General features: G+C 43.0%; 1 long non-coding RNA gene across 1 annotated transcript; it reads right to left on the bottom strand.

Moving 5' to 3' along the window:
* Nucleotides 1-1,791: 1,791 nt before the first annotated feature.
* Nucleotides 1,792-10,030, bottom strand: LOC135327624 (uncharacterized). Its single transcript, XR_010388026.1, has 2 exons — nucleotides 7,984-10,030; nucleotides 1,792-7,851 (listed from the first exon to the last, which is right to left on the bottom strand). It is a non-coding gene; the product is annotated as an uncharacterized LOC135327624 (long non-coding RNA).
* Nucleotides 10,031-10,103: the final 73 nt, after the last annotated feature.

The following is a 10,103-nucleotide window of genomic DNA, read 5'->3' as shown; positions in this document are numbered from 1 at the left end:
AAAAACACGGGGCAGGTTGTGCAAGGGGAGGGTGGCTAGCCTGAGTGAAGGATGGGGCTGGTTATCTCCTTGTGTGCCTGGCTGGGACGGAGAGGAACAGCGGGAGAGTCCAGCAGGGCACGAGGAGGGAGAGCGGGCGATCAGCAGGCAGGGAACGACAGTGCTGAAAAGGATGGATCACTCCAGGGCAATGGTTTATACTTGCTCCATTATTTAAAAGTAGGCTGAGGCAGGTAATTACTCATAAGTCTGACCACGAGGTATTTAGCAGTTGAACCACAGAAGAAACTGCACGCACAGCCTACCTTGCCTGGCAGGAGGCATAAATTGATGATTAATACAGCTTAAGTCACTTGACAGTTCACCTCTCCGAGGGCCTGATTTCCTTGAGGAATAGGCCTGCCGCGTACAGACTGGCTCCTGCCGGCCTCACATCACCAGCTGGAAAGGAGCCAGCAGACCTGCAGCCCCTCCGCCCAAAGAAACCCAGGGCTCCTGTCCCCACCACTCACTGCAGTGTCCTGGCCATGAGTGGGCTTAGGGTGGTGGGTGCCGCGCTGCTGAAAAGAGTGGGGTGATTTGGGGTGATTTCGGGGATCCCCTGAGCCGGGAGTCAGGGGCTGTGCCTGCAAGAAGCACTGCGCCTGGAGGCAGCGTGTGCTTCGCTCCCCGTGGCGAGAGGGAGGAGGAGACCTGGGGATGCCAGCCCGGCGTCACCACACATGCAGAGCCGTCCAGCCTGTTTGCACGTGTCAGCCTCCCAGTGTGCACGCGGGGGTGAAAGGCTCGGGAAAAGCTTTTTAGGTTGTGCTTTGCCTGTTGCGACAGCAGGAGCAAATGAAGCAATTCTGAACAGCCCTACGAAACCAGTGAGGTAGATGTAAATATTAGCTGGTACTCCATACCAGAAATGACCTGTCTTTTACGTCCTCTCACTGTTCTGGTAGAAGCCTACTAGAATGCAGAACACATGTTTTCCAACTCAATAGCAGGTATCCAACTGGAGAAATGTGTTTCCTTGAATTATGGCCATATGCTATATATCCCACTTCAACATATCATATCATGTTCCATCTCCATGGAATCTGATACTGCATAAAACAATCTGCTCTGAATTTGCCTGCATATAGTTCCTCACACAACCCCCCCCCCCTTTCTAGAATAGAGATGGATCTACGTGCCCTGGAGTTTCTGCTGAAACTTATGCCACAAGCAGAAAAGACCAGAACCAAAGGAGAAAGGAAGCAAAGGCATCATTCAGGTATACCAACTAAAACAAGTTCCACCGTCGCCCTGATGAATCTGGTGGTTGCCAAGAGCGGGCAGAGCAGACCCCAGAACTAGTGATGCAAGCAGACACGTTAGAAATATCAAGCTATAAGAAGCATGATATGTAAGAGTATATTTGTTTAGGCCTTCTCTGAGCTACTTTAGCTCTTTCAAATCTTGTAACAATGCAATACTTAAAAGACAGCTGGGGTAGATGTCCCCGCAAATTCTAGTACTCAGCAATATGGAAAAATTCAGAAATTTTTCATGTGTCGTGAAGACAGTCCATTACACAGACAACTCTTATGACTAGTCAACAGGGCCAAGAGAAAATTCCACAGGAAATATAGAAAGAATTTTGTTTTTTTTCAAGAAAAGGTCAACATTTTCAAATTGTTTGGTACACTTCTAATGGCCGCAGGGTGATCCCATCTGGTTTAGCCCTTCTCAGAGCATTCTCCACCTCCCAAAGATGTCCATTCCTCCTTAGGAAGAAATTTAAAGTCAGAAATACTCGAGAAGTCCTTAAATGATGAACAATTCTTCTTTATTTCCTCTATCTCTCCCCAAACCTTTCAGCCAGACTTGCTGTAGCTGTTTTATGTTTGACGGCTCTGCTGCCTGGTTTGTCAGTGATGAATTTGTTTGCACTGTCTCCCAGCAGAGCCGTCTTTGGCAGAGGTACATCCCAGGTTAAATAGGTTTGTGGAACTCTGGTCTACAAGAACAAAAAGAAAGATCAGTTGAATGATAGATAGTAGGAGCAGTATAACATCAGCACTGTGAATGAAAATAGTCTGCTTACAGGGCTTGGTGTTAGATATTGGCAAAGAGGAACAGGAGGATGTTTTATAGAGTTCCAGTTCCGGGTGACAGCAGTAATTTATTTCACTCCAAAATAACAGAACAAAGCAACGAACATTTGGGAGCCTGTGACATACTCAATGCTGATCTTACTCAGTAGTGAAACAGATATATGAATAGGCTGACTAGGAAGATTCAGTTCACTGCTGTTCAGAGGTCCTGACACAAACACATTCAAGACCTGATTTCTCTCAAGTTTGCAGGACTTCTGGCACATGATGGACCAGAGCTTTCTGTGTGCTTTTACCTGGCCAGTAATATGATCCAGATCTGTGGCTTTTACCTGGTCACAATAAGATCCAAATCTCCTCTGCAGAGTTCATCACACGAACCAATATGAATAGTAAATGACAAACAGAACAACAGAAATTCCAGACTGACATGTTTGAGGACAGAGAACAGTCTCTGAAAAGTATTTGCAAGTCCACTGTAGTACACGAGCAGGGTCGGGTGCACAATATGCACTGGAAAGTTGAGACAACGGGGGGGGGGGGGGTGAGGAAGTTGGGGTTTGGGGTTTTTTTGGTCTCATTGGAACACATCAAGCATCAAAAACAGCTTGAGTCTGGTAAATTCACAGAAGCCCATCAAAATAGCACATTGCTGTCATGCCATAAACCATTGTTTGTTTTATGATAGCAACAAGAGGCTCTAACCAAGTACAGGACTCTGCTGGAGTAGGACTGAACAAAAGGTCTTATTCTCAAGCATTCAGCTGGCTGTATTAAAAAGAAAGCCTTATATAAAGCTATGGGAGACCTTTATTCCACTCTGCTCAGTACTAATGACATCTCCGCAGGAGTACTGTCCAGTTTAGGTGCCACAATAGGCATTGCAATAAATCCCCTTATTCCCACTTTAAGAGGAAAATTTAGGCCTGTATTTCTCAAGGGAGTTAATTGAAGAAGAGTACATAAGGGAATTTTTAGGAGTGCCATGGTATCCAAATCTCCTTGTTCTCAGGCAGTTAACGACGAAAAGACCTTATGAGCTGCAATGCTGTGGAGAGTGCTCTGTGCACGGAGGGCCTGGGAGCCACACTGCTCCCTCTTCCGATGAACCGAGCAAGGCCCATCCTGGCAGTCATTTCTCAAAATACCTCTCAGAGCACAGAAAGAGAGAAGCCAAAGCACGCCCGGTTTGTGGACTCTAGCACAACCCAGGCATGAACTGCCCAGTCTTACATATGTACCTGTCATGCCTGATACACTTAATCACCAGGCAGTGTTACTCAGTCTGTGATCGGCAGACCACCAATGGTCCAGAAGACATCAGAAAATGATCTTCATACGTCCTGGAACAGGGCAACAGCATTGTTTTGTTAACTCATATGCAGATTTTTATTCCACTATAAAGACCAGATTCTTTCCTGCAGAAGCATTATTTAGCCAAATTCTCCATTGTGCATCTCATGCATAAGATTATCCCTCCTTAAGTGTAACATTTTGCACTTGTTACTATTACATTTCATTGTACATATCCCAAACCACTTCTTTAATGTAGCAAGCTAATTTGGAACTCCCTCTTCTTAAGTGCTTGAGTTTCACTTCACCTTTATCAAAGAAGAAAATGAGACTAGCTGGATATGATTTGTTCTGTACAAATTCATGTTGGATGTCTTTATCATGTTATTATTCTGCGATTGCTATTTTATCGAGCATTTAATTTTTTTCAGTATTTTTCAAAGTATTTGAGGCAAGTTGGCTAATGTGTAACTTCTGGGTACTTCATCATTCTTCTGTGTGTTCTTAAAGATAATTCTTAGTATTTCAGAAGTGGCTGTGCTTATTTCTTTGCTTATGCCAGAGTAAATGTCATTGGGGCATCCTGCTTTGAATGTTTTATTCAGATATTCTTTCACCTTTCTTTCCCTGATCTGGCCTGGCTTTCAATTCTCTTGCTAGCCCTAATTGTGTTAGACCTCTGGTACCAGGTATGCCTTATGTCCAAAGAATAAGGTGCTCCACACTTTGCTGTCTGTCATTTGTCCTTTGTTCACCATTCCAGTGAAGTGATAATCCTTTTCTTTCTTTTCTTCTTATTCCTATTTCTAGTGCCTTTAACATTCTTTAGATTTTAGCCTTCCTCTTATCCTAGTGCAGCATCTTCTTTCACTTTTTGTGAGTTGCCTCCTTGTTTTCAGATGACCAGGCAGCTCTTGACTCAGTCTCCCTGACGTCTTACTATGCTGCCCCAGAAGGACGGCTTCTTATGGAGCCTTTAATACAGGGCCTTTTTCCAGCTTGCCTTTCAACTCCTTTCTCCTTCCAGTTCCTCCCTGCAGAACCTTCTCTATCAGTTCCCTGAAATTATGGAAATCTGCTTTATAGGAATCACTTAGTGTTGCTCTCCTCCTCTCAATCCTTTTCCACAGACACATGAGCTCCAATCACCTTCTAGCAAGTTGCTCTTTATTAGTCATATCTATCATAGCCTTATCTGGCCATGTCTCCTGTAACTGCCTCCGCTGTTTGAAACAAAAAGTTGTCCCAACACATTCCAAAAACTTGAGAAACTGTCTGTGTTCTGCTGGGTTTTTTTCTTCCAGAAAATATCTGGCTAGATAAAGTCCTTGATTACCACTACCTCGTATCCTCTGGACACTCCCAGTAGTTGCTCGAAAAATGTTACATTGACCTCCTCCTCCTCCTCATTAAGTAATCGTTAGGAGAGCTTTACAGTTCCTCTCCATTTTATCTTCAACAAGTCTGTCCCTCCCCTCTTTCTGGCCTTACACACATTCCTAATATACCAGATAATATGCTTCCCTTTTTTTCTGCCTGTCCTTCCTACACAAATTATACTCTCTGCTAATATTCAAGTGCAGCAATTTATTCCGCTGAGTCTGTGTGATGCTGATTAAACTGTAGCCTTTGTTGTGTCCCAAGACTTCTAGTTCTTCCTGTTTATTCTCCATACTCTTAGCATTAGTGTAAAGACATCTCAGATGTTTGGCAGTTTGCCCTTATGTTATCCCTTTTGTTCTTCTACGGCCCTCCTGCAATTTCCCACTTCCACCCTAGAAATGAATTGTCAGCTAAACCACCAATTTTCTTCTTCACCTGAGCTCCTTCTCAGCCACCCAGTTCAAAGCTCTCGTTGTTAGATTGGCATGTTGGTACCCTGGGATTCTTCTCACTTATTCTACCCTAGTACTCTCCTAAGTATTAAGTGTACTAAAATCCTTACATTCAGAAAAATAACCATCTTCCACAGATTAAACAATGGTCTGCAGGATGAAACTTCTCCAAAAAGTCTTTGAAAAAAAAAATGGGGCAGAAAGCTATTAGCAGGAAAAGTGGCCTTATGGGATAAAAGTCCCCACCCTGATTTTAGACTTCTCAGTTCCAGGAAAAGGGTTGTCTGCTCACCTAGTTAAAACCAATTCTAGTTCTGTGACAGACTGAGGTGGCCAAAATGACAACACATGGTTGAATATAGCATCCCATACACTGCTCCAGGCTGATGCAGTGCAAAATTAGCTCAGGTTAAATCACTGGGAGAACCCGTTTTAATTCTCAGCAATATAATGTGCTAAATAATAATGCATGTTAACTAATATTGCTTGGACAAGTGTTACTTTTCAGGGCTGTAGTCGTGAAGAAATAGGCAGACGATGAGCACAGTAGTGGTACTATGTTGACTCTCCTCTCTCACAATAATGAACAGCTGGAACATCCACAGTTTACAACCAGTCTGACATTGTAAAGAAACAAGAGCAAATATTTGGAAATCTAATCGTATAATAGAGCTGAATGCTGACAAGAGAACCCCATTCTAAAGTAGTGTACTCCTTTACAGTACATGGGCCTCTGTATAGCTGAACAAACTATATGCTATTGAAACCCACTGTTTTGCTGCCTAGACTCTGGATGATTGACAAGTATAAATTTCAGTCATTTGACTTCCTCAAGGCTTCAGATGGGCTTTTGAAGCAAAGATTAAGAGATTATAAAGAAACATGTTCTACACAATATGATCAACTCTGTCCCCCAACTAACATTTGAGGTACTTCTGGTCTCACATCTGTGTAAAAACAAGCATGCTTATTTTACACATTTCAGTAAACTGACCTCTCACCAACATGGAGCTAGTGAGGAAGAAGATTGGTCAAGGAGGGCATTCCACTATTTTCCCACACATATCATTTGCAAAATTATGAGAGCCCCCATAAGTCAATGTAAGAGGGAGTTTGGGGTCTAAAAAGGAGGAGCAGCACTTACAAAGGAAGGGCTTAAGCCCTATTCTATTTTTTTCATGCAAATACTCTCTATTTAGTTGTTCTGTTCCATACCTATATTTCAAGGAAGTGTCAGTGGTTTTCTTGTGTTTGAGCAACACAGTCAATGAGATCAATGAATTGCAAAACGTCTGCTGATACACATCACACAATCAAACGGACTCACTTCAGCTGTCTTTTATTTGCTGCTATCTATTCCCATTACATAATAGATTCTGCTCCCTCTTCTGGCCGGCAACATAATAAAAGAAATTATTTCCCCTTTTTGAATATGATTTTGAGCATGGGGAGTTGAGAAATGGAAAAGAAAATTCGTATTACTTTGGCAGGACAGAGAGATCTGAGCTACACTTCCGCCAAATTAACGTATTTGGATTGCTCTGTAACAAAAGCTTTCAGTATTTGTGGTAAAAGCTGAAAAAATAATCACCGGTATTTTTTGTTCAGTTCACTGATGAGCACTTGGGGGGTGGGCAGGAGAGAGGGAGAGAGAAAGGGAGGTGCAAGGAAGGAAAGACAATCAATCAGCTTTGCTATATCTTTACATATCTCCTTTTCAAAATCATACTGCTCCTTCTCAGTTTTGTACAAAAGAATATTGCAGAACTAAAAAAGGAAATGAACAGAGATCCCATCTTTAGGAACAGCAGACTTGCCAAAATAGGCTTAGCTAACGTTATATTAACTATAGCATCCAAAAGACATGCTCAAAAAGGCCAGCGTTTCCTCTCTTCTAATAGTAAAATCCAAAAGGTTTGTCTCCAAAATAGATGCTCCAGATTCTGACCATATTTGTGCCTTTTCAGGTCCTCTTACTTGCCTGGAGGTCAACAAGCACAGCCACTTGGGAAGAAGTGGGACACACGTGGGCTTTCAAACCTTTTCTGGCCATCAAAGATGTTCCCCAAAAATCAGCTAACGTAGGAGATGGTACAAATAGCTCTGCAATGTACATCCAAGACAGCAAAATCTTCCATGCTGCTGCTTTGAAGAGCTCCTCTAAGGAGAGATTTCTCAGGCCTCTCAGAGGTGTATTTTGTCTGACGAAGCTCCCCAGTACAACTTCTGAGGTGTATCAGGAAAGACAGCTCAGTGATAACACAGCTTGCTAGTAAGCCTGTGATGGAAGAGCTAGTAATAGAAACAATAGTGTTTTTATACTAAAAGGGACTTGCATTGAAAAACACAGTGTATTATTTTAGCTGAAGCAATGTCTATACATCTGATGCTTCACTTGCTCACTGGACAGTGAAATCAAGCAACACTTCATTCAGCCTTTAAATGCTTTGCTATCTGTGAATTTTGTAAAATTTCAGATTTTTACATCATGGTCATTTCCAGTTTATGGCGTCTTACCTGTCTTGATTGCCTTTCTTTCTAGAGTGTATTCCAGCTTGCTGGGACGCAGATTTTCTTTGTGCCATTTTTCCATTGCCTTCGGTTACAATGAGAGCGGACGCTCGCTCCACAGTACAACCCTGCGCAGAAAACCAGTCAGGTCGGAGCAGCAATGAACGTTCGCAACAGCCAGTGTGCCGCTAGCTGCAAACACACAGGGAACTGGGCTTTAAAACTACAGCTCTTTTTAAAGCGGCTATTTCCAAACTTACTTTTAGTCACAAACTTGAAACGGTATTAAATACTGGGCAGAAGTATTCCTCTGGAAGTTGCACGCAGACTAAGGCTGGACCCTCGCAGTGGTCCCTCAGCTGCCGGTATTCAAAATCCCGGGTGCGATTCCGGAATCCTTTGTTCAAGTCCGAGTCCGAGGGAGGGAGCGTTTGCCAGAGAAAAACGTGTGAGATCAGATCTTGTGATCTGGTAAAAATTCCACTTGCCATGAAAAGAACCTTGTTTTCAAACACATTCCACAGCTCCTACCAGGTGAGCGGTTCTTTCAGCCCTCGTGCATTTGAGATGAACCTTTCTCCTAAGAGACTCCAGCTACGAGCCCCCTCACCGCCTGCGCTCGCAGAGCACCGGGGCCTCTGCACACACTGCTACGAGAGAGGACTGCAATTCTTCTCTTAGTGAAACAGCCACTCATTGAATAGTTCTTCATTAGCTAAGAGATAACCAGGAAATATTTAATAAATATATTACCCATTGCATCAAAAATAAATATCATTTATAAAACATTCATTATCTTTCGCTTGTCATCATAATACAGTGTATATAAATGTGCCCGGTACAGATGATATTTACAAATGTTTGCCTGAAATTTTTCCACGTAATGCATTCCCCCAATTACATTAACAAAAATCACCACATAAAATGCATAAAATCATAATGCAATGTCTTGCATATTTATGCCACCAGCATATACTAAAGAGGAAACTAAAGATGTTATGAGCGTACAAAAAGTCTTCAGAAAGGAAGAATGGCTTTAGGTAAGTCTTAAAGTGGCACTTACTCCAACTTAACTCGACAGCATTTGACAACTGGAGGCAATGTTTACTTGAGAACTCATAATTACTTAATCAAATAATAGAACGTATAAAAGCAAGTTGACTTTTTGAAAAAAAAAAGTTTAATAATACAGTAATAGTTGTAGTATCGTCCAGTAAAGGTGTATTGTAAAAATGTTCTGAATATTAATTTACCTCAGATAACTTTAGAGTTGTAAATACTTGCATTATAGTGAGGTAGACAGTAAAAAAACTTCTTTTTTCTCCATTATTAGCACAGAATTTAAATCTTGCAATAATATCTTAAGGAAATGATAATGTTAAGTAAGAATGAAATATTTGATTAATGCTTAATTCTGTACAACTCAAATATAAACTTTTAAAAATATTAGAAATTATAACATTTTGAGTGCATATAATGTTTTGTACATTAAAAAAAGAAATGCATGTTGTTCATCTCCATTTTGCACTTTTCAGTCTGTTTAAATAAACAAATATTTACAACTTTTATATGAACAACAGTGCATCCAAAGCAAAATGTGCATTTTAAATTATTGCTCCTGGTCGAGTCTTTTTATTATCATTTTATATTATTATTCTCTTCTCTCTTTTTTTTTTTCCACCAGTTTGTAGCTCTGCAAAACCAGATAAGCTAACAACTCTAGACATCAGTGGGGGAAAGCCTGAAACTACAAACAACATAGTTACACTAAGAAAGGGCTAGGCATGCTTCGAAGTGCGCCTTCCCCAGGTGAAGCCGTAGCTGAGACCGCAGGTGGGACAGGAACAGAAGCTTTACAGAAATGCCCTTCCCGGCCCCACGCTGGCACGTAACGCTGCTGCGCCCCTCCGGGCTCCGCGGAGCCTCCGTTCCCACCGCCCCCGGCCGCGCTTTCTGCCACACTTCGCTCTTTTAACAGTTTTTCATTACTGTCTTAAAACATAACCTAACCGGTAATTACAATCTCGAACAACTCTTTTTTTTTTTTTCCTTTTGTCTTTTTCTCTCCTCGGAGGGAGGGGGTGGCCGTAGGCTATTTCTGGCCGGTAATCTTGCAGGAATGTGAGAGAGAGAGGGCAGAAATGAAGCAGCCCTTTTCGGAGGAACTTCAGAGCCGGGGTCCGGCCGCTGCCGCTCCCCCCGGCCGCTCCCGCGGCCCGGGGCATTGCCGCCCCCTCGGCCCGGGGCATTGCCGCCCCCTCGGCGGGAGGGACGCGCCGCCCGACACACGCGGCCCAGGCGCCGCGGGGCCCCCCCGCCCCGCTCGCTCCGCCCGGGAGGCCCCGCGGCCGCAGGTGCCCGCCTCGGCCCCGCGCCCGCC

Source organism: Dromaius novaehollandiae, chromosome 2 (assembly GCF_036370855.1).
Source record: "Dromaius novaehollandiae isolate bDroNov1 chromosome 2, bDroNov1.hap1, whole genome shotgun sequence".
In the NCBI taxonomy this organism is placed as follows: Eukaryota; Metazoa; Chordata; class Aves; order Casuariiformes; family Dromaiidae; genus Dromaius; species Dromaius novaehollandiae.
This window is presented reverse-complemented; position numbering and strand designations above follow the sequence as displayed.